This window comes from Corvus hawaiiensis, chromosome 1 (genome assembly GCF_020740725.1).
Source record: "Corvus hawaiiensis isolate bCorHaw1 chromosome 1, bCorHaw1.pri.cur, whole genome shotgun sequence".
Taxonomy (NCBI): domain Eukaryota; kingdom Metazoa; phylum Chordata; class Aves; order Passeriformes; family Corvidae; genus Corvus; species Corvus hawaiiensis.
Genome location: NC_063213.1, coordinates 24,378,530 through 24,394,241, shown reverse-complemented (window position 1 = coordinate 24,394,241; position 15,712 = coordinate 24,378,530). Strand labels below are relative to the sequence as shown.

General features: G+C 41.4%; 1 long non-coding RNA gene across 1 annotated transcript; it reads left to right on the top strand.

Annotated features, from left to right (window-relative positions):
• Positions 1-721: 721 nt before the first annotated feature.
• On the top strand, positions 722-7,406 carry LOC125322689. Its single transcript, XR_007202158.1, has 3 exons — positions 722-872; positions 3,645-3,815; positions 6,818-7,406. It is a non-coding gene; the product is annotated as an uncharacterized LOC125322689 (long non-coding RNA).
• Positions 7,407-15,712: the final 8,306 nt, after the last annotated feature.

Below are 15,712 nucleotides of genomic sequence, written 5' to 3'. Positions count from 1 at the left end.
GGCAGAAATGGCCGCAATATGGCACTCTGGATGAAGAATTAATATTGAGTTTAATATCGTATCATCGAAGAGACCACTGTTTCTTAGAACTAGAGTACGCGAAGATTTTCTTGGCTGCTTCTAAGTTACAAATACCTAAGAAAGAGCATATACTATTTTTAAGGAGAAAAGAGAAAAAGGTTAAGAAGTCTATGTTGGACCTGACAAAGGGGGAAGACATGGAAATGGATTTAATTGCTCCCGCCTTGAGATCGGGCCCCCTTCCCCCTCTTCCTCTTCCTCCTCCTCCTCCTCCTCCCCCTCCCCCTCCCCCTCTCCCTCCTCCTCCTCCTTTTCAGCCAACATGGGTCCTAGGGGCGGGGAGGGGAGGACAGGCAGCTGTGGATGGATTCTGGCCAGTGAGGGAAGAGGGGGGGGGGGGCGGACTGGCCACCCCAGCCACCTCCTGCAGACTTGGGAGACTTCCCAGCTGTGACTCAGGCTCTGGCAGGGCCTCACCTGAAAAGAGAAGATGATTGGCCGTGGCAGCCTCGGAGGGCGTTTGCGTCTTCAGTGGCTTCTGCTCTCTCCCCCCCCTCCCCTCTGGTCTCTCTGGGGAGGAGGAGCTGAGGGGAGGGGACAGCTAGCGTGTGCAGCCTACAGCACCGCCCTTAGAGGAGTCGGGGGGCAGGACTTTCCACCAGAGGGGCAGGGAGGGAACTTCCCGCGGGGGGAGGGGGGGGGTAGTGTTCCTCCCTCTTCCAGGAGTTCTTGTTACCATGACAACGCCGTGCGCTGAGCGGCTGGCTCAGGAGATTATGTCATCGAAGCGTGCAGGCCCAGCGATGCTGCCCAGTCCCTGCGACGGAGCCGGTCCCTCGCAGTGATACCAGGTACTAGAGCGGGCAGGGGCAAACCTGACACACAATCAGACAGCTCCCACACAGAGAGTTCCTCTGAAGAAGAAGATGAGATAGCTGCTTTAAGCAGGCGAAAGAGGGGAAAGACAGCAAGAAAAACAATAAGGGAGCGAAGCCCAATTGTTGCATGGACCAGAACAAAAAAGAGCCAGTTTTACAAGCCCCTCTGAGGCAAGCTGTGGGTAATCAAGGACCAGCCTATATAAAGGTTCTGTACTCCCTCATAGAGTTAGAAGAATGGAAGAGTACAGTGGGAGAATATAAAGAAAATCCAGACGAAGTGGCTACTTTGGTACAAAGAGCAATTCAAACACAGAACCCTGACTGGAGTGATTTGGTAGTTATGATAGACACACTGCTTGATCCCACTGAAAAGCAGATGGTGAACAAAGTTATTGTAGACTCTGTGGAATCAGGCATAGCTAATGGGACGCTACAAGGTACGGTTGCAGATAATTTTCCAACAGATGATCCAAGGTGGGACCCAAATGTGCCAGCAGATATGCAAAGATTAAAATGGTATCAAGATCTCATAGTATATGGATTAAAGCATGGTGTCCCTAAAGCTCTCAGCTGGGCAAAGCTTTATGAAGTGAAGCAAGGTCCTAATGAAACTCCTTCTGATTTTTTGAATAGGTTAAGAGAAGCTGCTATCAAATTCACACACATAAATCCTGATACAACAGAAGGGGCCCTTTATCGGGCTTATTTATTTATGGGTCAGGCTTCAAATGATATAAGGAGAAAGTTGCAAAAGTTAGAAGGGGTTCAAGACATGAATAAAATGTTAGAAGTAGCCTGGAGAGCGTTTTGAGATAAGAGACTGCAGTGACAAAGGTAAACCCTGTCCCAGGAGGAAGGATGGTCAGGAAAAGACATCTAAGAAAGCCTCTCCCCCTAGGGACAAAGACACATGCGCTTATTGCAAGAAGAAAAGGCATTGGAAAGCTGACTGTCCGATGCTGAAGAAGACACCCCCAGTTCCACAGCTCCCACTGGAATGAAACTCAAGCTCAGAATGATGGGGACCAGAGGCTTCTACCCCAGCAGAGCCATAGGTTACAGCCAGGCTGGGGAAAAATGATATAGAATTTCTGGTAGACAGCAGCACGGCATATTCTGTGTTGAATACTTTAGAAGGGAAACTGAGTCACGAAACTGTTCATGTGGTTGGGGCAACAGGGGTAACTGAAACAAAGCCTTTCTTCCAACCTTTGAAATTTAAACTGGGGAAGCATTGGGTAACTCATCAATTTCTTTATATGCCCAACTCCCCTAAACCATTGCTGGGGAGGGATTTGTTAGAAAAATTGGAAGCCGAAATTAAATTTAGAAGAGGGGAGGGCGTTCGAGTTATCATTCCAGAAACTAAATTTGTCGAAGTTGCTGCACTTTTTATACAGGACAGATGTGGCAAAATCCCTATTGAAGTCGAAAATGCTGTCAATCCATTTGTGTGGGCCAGTGATGTTCCAGGAAGATCCAAACAGGCAGAACCAGTGAGCATTGCACTCAAACCAGGAGCTACACTGGTAAAAACAATATCCTTTAAAATTAGAGAGTCACAAAGGACTGGCACCTATAATTGAAAAATTCCTCCACCATGGGTTATTAGTGCAATGTGAGTCCAGGTATAACACGCCAATGCTTTCAGTGAAGAAAGCTGATGGTAAAAGTTATCGGTTAGTCTAAGATTTTAGGGCAATTAACAAAATTACAGAGGACATACATCCAGTGGTAGCAAACCCTTATACACTTTTGACCACATTGACAGATGAATTAGGGTGGTTGTTCCGGTTTGGCCAAATTTAGAAATATATCCTCTGAGAGAAGGCACAACCACCCCTCCCCCACCAGGTTCGGAAAAAAATAAGTTTTCCTCGAAGGAAAGTGAAGGAGATAAAACTATTTATTTAACAAACACGCGGGAAAGGATAATAATGCTAAATAATAAAATCTCTCCCTGTGGAGGAAAAAACCTGGGAAAGTGTTAGAGTCCTCCCTTTGTTCTTCTCGGAGCTGGGGCTTGGCCCAGGGCCAGGCCCTCTGTGCCCGGTGGAAAGTCCTCCCGATGTGCTCTGATGTTAAAGCAATCAAGCAGTCCAGTAGAAAAGGGGAAAAAAATCCAAAATTCTGGGGAAGGAAAATTCAACTCTCAGTCTCTCTCCAGAGAAAAAGCAGCTGAACCACTGGCCAAAAACTGTCCCAGGAGCAGCAAGCTGGGTGCTTCCTCCCTCCCCTGCCACAGCTGGGAAACAAATTGCTATCTGTGTGTGACCTTGAACAAGATGCAAACTGCTTTGAAAAAGTTTTGCTCAGTTTTTTCCTTCCCCCTCTCAGGCTCAATTTGGAGGCATAGAAAGGCACAAAAATTAATTTCTGGGCATAGGCAGCGATATGGGATACACATCATAAGGTCACCCCAAGACAGTGGTTTACTGTTGTGGACCTAAAAGATGCCTTTTTCTGCATTCCTGTGCATAAAAACAGCCAGGAGCTTTCTGCTTTCGAGTGGGAAAACCCTGAAACAGGAAGGAAAAGTCAGCTTACTTGGACAGTCTTACCCCAGGATTTCAAGAATAGCCCAACAATATTTGGAAACCAGCTAGCAAAAGAATTAGAAGATTGGAGGAGACAAGAGCCAGGAGGGGTTATCCTTCAGTATGTTGATGACATTTTGATTGCAGCTAAAACCAGAGATGACTGCATCCAATTCACGCTAAGCTTTTAAACTTTTTGGGACAGAGTGGTTACAGAGTTTCCAAAGACGAAGTGCAGATTGCCAAGGAAGCAGTAGTTTATTTGGGACTTGAGATCTTCTGTGGACATCGACAACTCAGCAAGGAACGGAAAGAAGCCATCTGCCAACTTCCAGAGCCCCACACCATGAGAGAAATGCAAGCCTTTCTGGGAATGGTAGGTTGGTGTCATTTATGGATAGCGAATTATGGGTTGTTGGTGAAACCTTTATATGGAGCAATAAAAGCAGCTGAAAATGGCATTATAATTTGGACTGAAAGCACAAGGGCTGCATTTAAACAGCTAAAACATTCTCTAATGTCAGCTCCAGCACTGGGCTTGCCAGACTTGACTAAGCCTTTTAAACTTTTTACACGAGAGACTGAATGTGGCACTGGGCGTATTAGCACAGTGCCTTGGAAGCCAATGGAGGGCTGTGGCCTACTTTTCCAAACAGCTAGACAATGTTAACCAAGGGTGGCCTGGGTGTTTGAAGGCCGTGGCGGCTATGGTCATCCTGATTCAAGAGGCTCAGAAACTCACCCTTAGACAACATACAACACATTGTAGTGTGGCGGGGTCTCCCCCCCCCCCCCCGCCATGTAGCCCTAGGAGAGGGGCCCTGAGGGGAGACACGGGGTTTCCCTGCCCCTGGTCAGCCTCGTTGGTTGTTTTGTGTTCCCCTGCATGGGCAAGGACCCTCGGGTCCCGTGACTGTAACAGTTCCTCGGCGGAGCCCCGGCCATGCGGCTGGAGAAGTAAACATCTCTGAAACATCTACCAAGAATCTGTCCACATATATATTTATTTTCCACGAGACTCCTGGTTTGATATATGCGTGTTACAGTAATCCCCGCTGTAACAAATGGTCGGAATGCGGGCAGAATGATCCCCCATCCCTAAGCGACTGATTTGTGTGAGTAAACCCTAGAAACTTTGGATTCCTCTTCTTGTTTTTGTTTTGCTATTCCATATCTAAACTATGGAAGAACCATGGGAAGACTCTTGGCTTTCAGAGCCGCATATGGACATTTATCTTAAACTTGAAAAGATTATTGAAAAATGATTTGTAAATTTTAGCTTGATTCAAGCTCAAAAAGAAGAAACATTTCCTTTCATGGTTGTTTAAGAACTTTTTCTATGTTTCTTGGAATTTAATTCTTACCAAAGACTTTTGGAACACTGTTTGGACACAGTTAATTTTTGAGTCAAAATACAAGCCAATGGAAGAATATTTTCGTGAATATTATTTAATTACCGAGAGTGTTGAGCAATGTCAGCTGTGTCCTGGCGAACGGAAGCCTGGCTCAGGGACCGTGCGGCCTCGGCCACGTGCGCCGAGCGCTCTGCGAGCAGCAGTGAGGCAGTTCCCACGCACGGGCGGAGCCAAGCGAGCCGCAGTGTCGGTGGCGGAGCGAGGCGCGGTGGGAGCAGTGGCACCCGGTGGTGCCCGCCCGGCCCCGCACAGCACATGGTGGAGCGAGCCCCGTGAACGCCTGACCGAGAGGGGCGGTGCGCGGGCGGCGGCTGGCGACAGTGGTGGTGGAGCGGAGCTGTGCCCAGCCGAAACACGCTCTGGAGCAGAGTGAGGGGGGGTCATTGCCTGGGGGCCCGGCTGAGATGCAGCGCCTGGCAGTGGCAGCGAAGCTGCGACCAGAGGAGGCGACGCACGGAGAACTGAGCGGCCCGGCCCGGCCCGGCCCACGCAGCCCTGAACGCGACCCCGGGAAGAGCGCGCAGGCACCAGCAGCCCCGACAATTCCAACACGGGAGCGACCGAAAGAGAGAGCAAAGACGCAGCGAGACAGAAAACAGCAGCTACTCGGAAAAAGGAAAAGATAAGATCTTAGGGATAGTAAAATGGTATAATGTTAAGCAAAATTATGGTTTTATAACAAGGCGTGACAACCAGCAAGACATATTCGTGCATAGAACTGCTATTAAAAAGAATAACCCTGAAAAATGCATCCCAAGCTTGGGAGATGGAGAGGTGGTGGAATTCAAAATTATACAAGGTAGAAAAGGGTTACAAGCATCGCAGGTCACTGGGCCTGATGGTGTTCCTGTAAAAGGCAGTATATATGCCAAAAATCGTAGTCATGTTAGCCAATATCTCCATTGTAAGCCCCCCCTACAGTCTCCCTTTCCTAATCCCACCTTTCCCTTTTACCCTATGTCCTATTACCCCCAGTGTATTCCTAATCTGTTTTTTCATCCATGGTTTCCCTCACAAAACCATGCTTTTGCCAGTTGTTTCCCCAAAAATCCCTTTCCAATGCCGAGTGGGGGATGAAAAGGGGGAGGGAAGAAGTTAAACCCTCTCCTGCCTCAGTTTCCCCACAAAGCATGCTCAGAGACTTCTGTCTTCCTTCTGTCAGCCCTACAGAATCTGATTGGACATTTAAAGACTCAGGAGGGTGGTTTGTTTTGTTTTGAAACTGTTCTTGTTATGTTTATCCAGTTGTTTTCATTCTCCTTTTATTAAAATAAAACGGGTGAGGTGTTGGGGTCCCTCCCCTGCCATGTAGCCCTGGGAGAGGGGCCCTGAGGGCACAGACATGGGGTTTCCCTGCCCCTGCTCAGCCTCGTTCCCATTGGTTGGTTTGTGTTCCCTGCGCGGGCAGAAGGACCCTTGGTCCGGTGACTGTAACAGTTCCTCGGCAGAGCCCCGGCCATGCGGCTGGAGAAATAAACATCTCTCTGAAACAGCTATCAAGAATCTGTCTGTCCATATATATTTCCTTTCCACGGGACTCCTGGTTTGATATATGTATGTTGCAGTATCCCCGCTGCAACATTTCTCCTCAAGGCTTCTCTCAATATATTCCCTGCCCTGCCTGTATTTTTGCTTGGGATTGCCCTGATCCCTGATGCAGGACATTATACTTGGCCTTGCTGAACTTCATGAGATTGGCACAGACCCACCTCTCAAGCCTGTCAAGGTCCCTCTGGATGACATCGAATCATTGACCACAACCCTTTAAGTGTGACCATCCAGCCAATTCCTTATTCGATGGGTGGTCCATCCATCAGATCCTTGTGTTTGCAGTACAGAGACAAAGATGTCATCCAGAACAGTGTCAGATTTCAGGAATGCAGTCAAGATATATCCTACTGTGTGTTGCATCACATTAATTTTGCTAATTTTTCTGTTCGTCTTTTCTTTGTCATTTCTACAGTGCTTGTAGTGCAAATATGACCTGTGGAATTTTGTACCTGAGGATGCTCCAGAAGCAGTACACTCCCAAAACATCAGGGATCCTCTTCTGGATGGAAAGCAGTGTGCCCTAGGTTACAGTGTAAGATGTAACCACAAGCATGTATTCTATTATCATCTTGACAAGCTGTTAAAGCAGGTGGGGCAATGTTTGTTATCTCCTACCATGACTCATCCTTGATAAGTCCCTCTGGGAGCTATCTCAGTTTAATGGGCAATCAAGAACCCACGCATGACTCATAGAATTACATCAACCCATTGTAAAATGCTCCACCCAGGGGGAGGAACCAAGCATTCCCACCTTGATATAATCTGGGGTTTGGAACAGTATAAGCAGCCCTTACCTATGGGACTCCTGGAGGATGAGAGCTACATCACTGGACCTTCAGGTGAAGACCAGACCCTTTTCTACAGGATCACTGCTTCAACAGGACCACTTCATCTAGTCTGCTACTACCACCCTGACTAACATGGTGTCAGGCTGTATCCTGACTCTGTTAGTGTTCTTGTACTATTGCATTTATTTTAATTTTCCTATTAAATTATAATTCTGATTAGTGATCTCCCACTGTTTTTTTTTCAAACTAGGACACAGTGACAATCCAAAATATAGCAGGTTCTTCAGTCTGAAATCAGGAAGCACTTTTTCTGCTCTATTCCATTAAGAGATAGAGATGGGAACAGTCTTGCATCAAAAAGGTAAATTACAGTAGATTTAGACAGGGGATTTGCTCTGTGCCTTAGCAGTCATTTTTTTTTCCCCCAGCATCTCAGCTGGACAGCTTAGGTGGGAGGTGTGGATGGCTGATGGTTTTTGATTGTAAGGGCTCAAGGTGCAGAAATAAGGACACCTTTGCTTGTTGTTTCCGGAAGAAAGTGTATGGTCAAAGTCAGATTGAAACATTGCAACATACAGAGGTAATGGGAAGGCACTGTTTTTTGAGACTTAAAATATGTTCATGTGCATGTCTTTCCACATGAACATACCCCCAAGTAGTGATGGAAGTTCTTCTGGGATCTTTGAATCCAGAGATCTCTGTTGATCAGGCTGCTCCCCGTAGCTTGAGGAGCTACTTTAACTGCAGGTGATGTTGGTGTATTTTCAAAAGAGTCGGGGGAGGAAAAGGAAAAGAACTGAGTGTTTCAAGACTTGTTGTTTTCAAATACTAGAGTGTTTGGGACTAGTCACCTGTTATAGATACGAATCTTATGGTTCCCACAGGACTTATGTCTGAACAATACCTAAAATCTATAGTCTATTCTAATATATACCCACAATTCCCAAATGGCCAGGAGCTTTGCTTTGAGCTTCTGCTTGCTTGAGCCATAACTTACCAGACGCTTGTAATACAGAGCAGTATAACATCCTTTGAGCTGACTAAGGCACACCAGTAACTGAATTCACACTGTAGATAGAAGTTCAGTTTCTCCTCTTCTGCCACTTTCTGTCAGGGACTTAAAGCTCCACCCGCAGTGCAGTAAATAATAGCTGAAAGGCAGAAATATCTGAAACCACTCCAGCTGTTTTCAAAATGATTGTGTGGCTATGCCCTGAGAGAGCTGAACACATGATGGCAGCAGGATGCTACCTACAGCTGAGTGTGGATGGTGGAAATCCTGGACCATAACAACGTGACTATTTCTGGTAGTTTAATTAACTTATAAAAAGGGGATATTTGTGGAGGTCCACCATCTTTGAGGAACTGCTTCTAGTTCTAGGTCACAACAGTAAAAATTCACATTAAGGTAATTGCATCCATGGAGACTTATTTGTATGCTTGCCACCATGTCCAATTTACATTTGGGACAAGAAGAAGAAACTCTATCATAAATAATGTGAGGAATCTGATTTTAAATATTACCTGTGCAATTTTACAGGTGCTTCTCACTTCTTAAGGAAAGTGTTACAAGAAATTAGGAAAAATCACCACTGAAATCACCTCCTCCATCAAGCATTAGTGATGTCTTTGACAGTCCTGAGGAGTCCTAGGCAATTTAGTTACATGTCATACAGCATCTGAGGTTCTTTACACCTCAGAATAATTTTCAGATCTTTCTCTCTATCCTTTTTCCTATAATTCTACTTTATAGAAAATTCACCTCTTTAGGGTAGAGTGAGAAGCACTGCAAGGAACTTTCCACTAAAATTTAAAATCCTATCCAGATTTTAAATATAAAGTGGTGGCTCACCATTCTAATTTATCACAACTCAAAGCCAGTCTTATCAACAGGATTTCTTAATCTGTAAACCACTTATGTGCCTGCTAAAATGTTTGCTGGAAAAAAAGGAATCTTTCTGCATGCCTCCAGATTCAAAATATTCAACATAAGGTGACTTTCAAAAATCAGATAATTCTTTGCAACTAGACTCCTGTCACTTAGTCTGTGCGCTTCTTAACCATAGATTTGCTGCCAGATACAGGCATATTTGTCTTACCTAAATACAAAGACAAGGTCAAATTTTCTCATATTGTAAACTTTTTAGACTTTGATCAGGCAAAAGTTTAAAATTTCTACCTACCTACATATAAGTCAGCTGCAGAGTTTTTATTAACAAAATGATTCCATTATATCTTTAATTGTAGATCACATAGAAGAAGTATAAATTTTGAGGTAGCAAAAAGAAAATATAAAGAAATATGGAATCGTAGCATCATTAAGGTTGGAAAAGACTTCAAGATTGAGTGCAACCACTAATCTAACACTGCCAGGTCCACCACTGAGCCATGTCCCTAAGCACCACATTTTCACGATTTTTTGCTTTACAGAAGAATCTGAGGATCTTGAAAGACTTTAGGATTTGTAAATCTGAGTAAGAAGTAGGAGGCTATACTACCAGAAAACCCGGCTGATCTGTCAGGTGGCAACCTGTTGCTGCCTTCAAACTATTGCTTGCATCATGCTCAAATACGCTCTAGCCACCTAGTTTTGATCTGAGACTTGGCATCCCACAAACCAGTCTATTTCAGCAATAAAGCCAAATGAGCACTGCAGCACCCATTATAAGGAACTGTTTCATTTCCTTCTAATGAACACTGTAATATTATTGGCTCACATCAATGTCTGCCCAAGAGGTTGTCATTCTGAATGGAGAAATAGGAGCTCCTAGGTAGAATTTTTTTAGCTTTCAAACAGACGCATACATCATCTGGATGATACACAAATATCCTGGCTTAAGGAACAAGTAGGTCCTTGAGGACTGGCACTAAGGAAACTTGGTTTCCTATTAAACAAAAGACTGAGTAATGCTTTCCCCATTTATATGATTTGTCTCAAGTGTGTATTCTCTAGTGCCTAGTATAGAGAGTGGTCCTACGTTTGCAGGATTTGTAAGATTCTCCCCCTGGTGCCTTATTTCAGTCTTTCCCACAGTTACAGAATAACCAGTCTTGCTGCTTTCCCCCAGGTTATTTATGGACTAGTAACTTTAAGAGTTTCATTTTCTTCAAGATTTCCACTGTTACCATTCTAATTTGGTTTAAAATTTACCAAATTTGTTTTAAATTTCTTTTTTAAAAACGTTTTTGAAGGCAAGCCAAGTGATCATACACAACTTCTTTCCACAAAATAACAGAATAAAAATAGCTTTCCTTAAAGTTTTAATTTGTGTCTTATGAAAACAAGACCTGATAGTTACACAAAATAATTTTCTAACAAGTGCAAGCATTCTGCTAAAGATTTTTACTTGGATTTCAAAAAGCTTTTGGAAAGGTCCTTCTCTAAAGGCACTTGAAAGGAGCCAAATCACCACAGAATGGTTGGTTTGTTTTTTTCTTTTTTGGGGAACAACAAAGCAAAAAAGAGGAAATAGGGACAGTATTAAAAACATCTGGTTTTAAAGTGAAATTTTATCCCAAATATACCCCAGGAATCACTGCTGAGACCCAGATACTTGAATTGAACATGCACAATCTGAAGTAGTGAGGTGAAAAATTTTTCAAGTCATGCAAATTATTCAGACTTGTCAAACAAACTGATCAAGAACTATGTGACAATAATGAATGACCAGGCAATGGAATGGCAGATACAACCTGATGGTGATAAATCTAAAAGAGGGTCATAATCCTATTTATATAATCCCAATAATGGGCTCTATATTGCTTAATTACCTCTCAGGAAAGAGACCTTGGTGTAACAACAGTGATATACCCACCTATTAAACCTTATGTGCAATGTTGCACACTTTATCCCAAAGAGAGGAAGTTTCCTTTACAGAAAAAGGATAAAGGATACAGAGAAGAGATAATGACTTGACAACTTACACTGAAAAGAAATACAGAGATATTTGTATGATTAATATACCTTCATTGCTTTTCATGTTGCTAAGACTCCTTAGATTTGCTCAATTTTAAATGCAAGCTTATCTTCATTTTTTAAAGCCAGATAAATGCTTCTCTCTTTTCTTGGTATCTTCTGAACTCTAATCTCTTCTTACCACATCAAAACTCACATTGGGCTCAGGGAATATTCTCAACATATATGATCTAAGTATTATGCTTGATGACTCTCAAATCTAAAACAGGAGGTTTTCTCAAGAGAAGAAATTTTGCACCTTGCTTTAATATATTTTACAATACTTGACTGTGGAAAGGATTACAAATGTGAATTGCATGCTTGGTATTAAAATGAATTGCATTTGGCATTCCAAATTTGGCTGCACTGGAAAGATGTTAGTAATGTATTTAGTGCCTTTGTTTTTCTTCAGAAAATGAGACAGGCATAATACAAGAGTGAGGAATAATGTTATCAATAAACTACTTAAAATTCCAAGTTTCTTCACCTTATTTTCCTGATAACTTATACAGTTCTTCCGGACAAATAAGACAGATTTTGTTCATATGATCAATAGGGTCAAATATGAATTTGTAGTTTCAAATCCTGCCTTTCCCCCCTATTGTTATTGAGACTTTTGCACAAAAGTACAGAGATAATACATTCTTTAGGCAACAATCACACGTTACTGTTTACTTTGGTCTTTAGAGCTAGGCTTCTCACATGATTTTACAATGGTGAATATGGTATATTCAATAGCCAAAGGTTAGATACAAAGTTATACACTCTGGAAAAAGCTTTATTTGACCTATTTCAGTTGTCTTTGGTAGGATATATATTGCTTCCTGGAAGTGTATCTTTCTCTCCAGTGATTATAAAGGAATGATAATTCATAATTTACCATACCCAGTGCTGTTTTCTATATTTGGTCAGAAGAATACCATCTTTATTGTCACAATCCCAATTACTGAGTGAGAATAAGCAATTCGCTTTTAAGTTCCTAGTTGCTCTTAACTTCGTTTCTTCTTCATTTCTTTTTCTGTTTCTTCTTCTCCATTTTGCTTGGGTTTTTTGTCTCGCTTCTGGCATGTCATGTTACCAGAGAATATTGTAGTGCTATTAAATAATAATACAAGTGTTTTCAATCCCCTTCAATGTATGTGGTGGTCCGGACCCAACTGGATTTCTAAATCAAAATAATATTCTCAAAGAAGACATGAAACTGATTTTCATTTCTGGAGTATAGTAGCTTTTCCTAAACTCAATTAGAGAGTCAAATATATTATATCTTCAAGTGCTTAAATAGTTAAGTGAGTATAATTCAGTGGACTTTTATGAATCCTTTCCCTTCTGATTAAGTAGCATCCTATCCTGTCTCCACTCTAAGGTGGAAACAACATCACCCGACCATTAATTTATAATTAAAGTATTCCAAAATAACAAAAACGTTACCTAGTCATTTCTCTAGTGTACATTGTGTAAAAGGTTCACAAAGTGATTTAAGCTTTATAAATAATTCAGTTGTGCTGACTTGTTGGCCAAAAACTAGCCTATTGGGTCTTGAACAGTGTGCTTTGGTAAAGTAAGCATTCTTAGTCTGACCATCGTTTAGGGAGATTTACCAGAATGCAAGGACAAGCATTATTGCTTTGGAATACACGGTGCAGAAATTTGATGGGCCTCACCTGGAAACACAAAAATGCAATGAATTTTCTATTTTTCTAATAGAAATTATTTCCTTGTTAATTTGGTATTCACTGTTTCACTTGATATTTGCCTAAATCCTTTCCCCTATAATTTAAAGGGAGCATTACAACATCTAATTTTCAATGTCATTTTTGGAGCAAGACTCTTATTGCTCAACATTTCCTGTCATTAGTGCGGAAACTAGCTCTGGCTCTAAGTATAGTACAAACACAAGGGCCTTCCTGTTTTCTGTGCTGTGCCCATTGACCATGGACAATGTCCTTATTCTCAAGACTTGTGTATAGTACTCAGTACCTTAAGAGGAAGTAGCAAACATCTTATTGAGGCATGTACTCACAGAATGTAAGAATCTACATCCTGACAGCTCCATATCCTTTGGAGTAAGGCTCTTCCATAATTATTACAATTTCTTTATATGCATTTTCTCTGAGGATTTTAAAGATTACTGAGGAAAAATATGAGCAGATTGAATACGGACAGAAGCTATAGCTTCTGAGGTACTAAGAGAGCTGTATAGCAAGTTAGAAAAGATACATATACCTCTAAGAATGACTAGGTAATGAGGTTCAGAGACAGAAAAATATGTCAAAATTCTTACCCTCACCTGCAGGGCCTTGCTTTACAAAGCAAGATTTAGGATACTATAGGAAGGACATTGACAGATTACTGAGGCTTATTTAATTTACTAATAGCAACCACAGTATTATCAAATTTTCACTTATCAGCTTTCTAAAGAAATACAGCTCCCATTCCCCATTTGAATTTTGCATGACATTTTAGTTAGAATTTGTAGACTTGCTCAGTTGAAGAGGGTATCATAATCCAAAAATAATTTGGGCAGAACTGAGGTGTAAAGTAACCTTTTTCTTAAAACCTGTAGTGTTTACCTACAACATTCAAATGCTTTAAATTTTGTAAGAATGTTTTCAGGCAAGGCCTAGGAACTTAGTACCAGCAGTAGGAAATGAAACCTAAATATTCAGTCATGAAGAACTGTTTAAATTACCCAATAACCTTTCAGCAATTTGGGTCTTTTTTTCCCCACAAGACCACATAGAAAGTTGGAGTCTTGTTGGATCTTCTCCAGCTTGAAGGAAGTAGAGTGGGGTGAGGGGATTTTTTCAGAGAAAAGACTAATTATTTGGATTATATACTGCAATTAAAAGAAGAGATTCTTGGGAAGTTTGGGCTTTTCATCCTCACGAGGAGACAGCCTGTTCTCAGAGTTCCCATTCAGCCTGACTATTATGTGCCCAGCAGTTAACCTGGCAAACTGCCAAAGATTTTTTTTCATTATGCAAATACCAGGAAGGAAATGAAGATTTTCAGAAGAATTTGAAAAAGAAAATAGGTATTGTTACTTCTCATCCGAATCCAGGCATAATTCTGTGGGACAAAAATGGAGGAACACCTCTGAATATCGGCTTTCTATCTGCCAGATTCTAAAGCTTCTTTACACATGGAGTGATAGGGTTTATTGTACAAGGTTCAGTGGGATACTTACACTGTCTTATCCTAGAAAAACAAAACAAAACAAAATGAACACCTCTTTATATATATACTATAAGAGGCTGTGTTCAAGTGGATCAAATCAGCAAGAGCTATGGACAGCTCAGAAGCATTGCCAACTGTTGTGATAAAATTCTTGTGATATATATTGCTTTTCTTACACCTCATTGCATGAAGTCATCCTATTATGTGAAAATATCAGATTTGGTTTTAAAAAAAATAGGTCTTGTCATTGTAGCTAAAGGGATTAAATATAAAATATAACATTCAAAAGGTCAACATTTAAAAAAAAAGGCAAATTAAAGAAACATTTTTTTATTCACTGTAACCCTATAGATTGTGAAGAAAAAGGCTGACTCACAATTTTTCTGTACTTAGAGTAGACCATTCTATTCTGGCAGAATGCATTACGTATATTCAAATACAGTGCACAGAGTGGAAAGTTCAGAGCCTTTGTCTATTGCTGGAAGTCAACAGTATGGATCAGAAAATTGTGCTTGCTTTGTTTTGAAGCTCTATTTGGAATCCCAGGTTTGAGACTTGGCTTACTTTACATTTCAAGAAATCATTAAAATTATTTTTTAAAACTCAGGCTGAAATATACCTCTATACAGGTGGCAGACAAAATGGCTTATGAGTGTCTTTGCAGGTGATATGCTAATGAAAATGTTCCAAAGGAAAGGAGTGGTGAAAGCTTCCTGTGGTTAATGTAATTCAAAATACTCACAAATTTGTTTCTTAGTCATATTTGAAGAGGAAGTTTGAGGGAAACATTGGTACAAAAAATTATGCTACATATTATAAGATGAAGTAAGTGAGAGATTTGCCATTGATTTTGAAGGGACTGTGCTTTCTCTACTTATACCAATGGAAAAAGCTTTTCTTATTGCACCTGGCAGTATGAAGCAGGTGGTGATTTTTTCCTCTTTACACAACAGAAACAGTATATAGTACAACTGATTGAGAAGTTGGGTCCCCAGTAATCCACTCCCTCTCTTTACTAATACTACATAAATGTTTCTGATTTTCTTCAGGTTTAGGAGCTTCTAAATTAAAGGAAAAAAAACAACTAATAGTGACAATACTTGTCAAAGATATCAGGAATACTGAAAGGGTTACAGGTTTGTTCTTTTGCACCAATAATAGATTCAAGCCTAGAAGGGGAGGTTGAGAACAAGCTGGTGTTCATTTCATAGTAGCTCTTTTAATCCATCAATTACCCAGTTCAGAAACTGTGGTAAAATATGTACTTTATATTTTGCCATTGGGCATCTGCCAGTTAACACGGACTGTCTGCGTAGTAGTTCTAAGAATCGCATGAAAGAAATCAGTAGGGGCCAAAATGTTGAAACTTTAGTAATACCTTGGG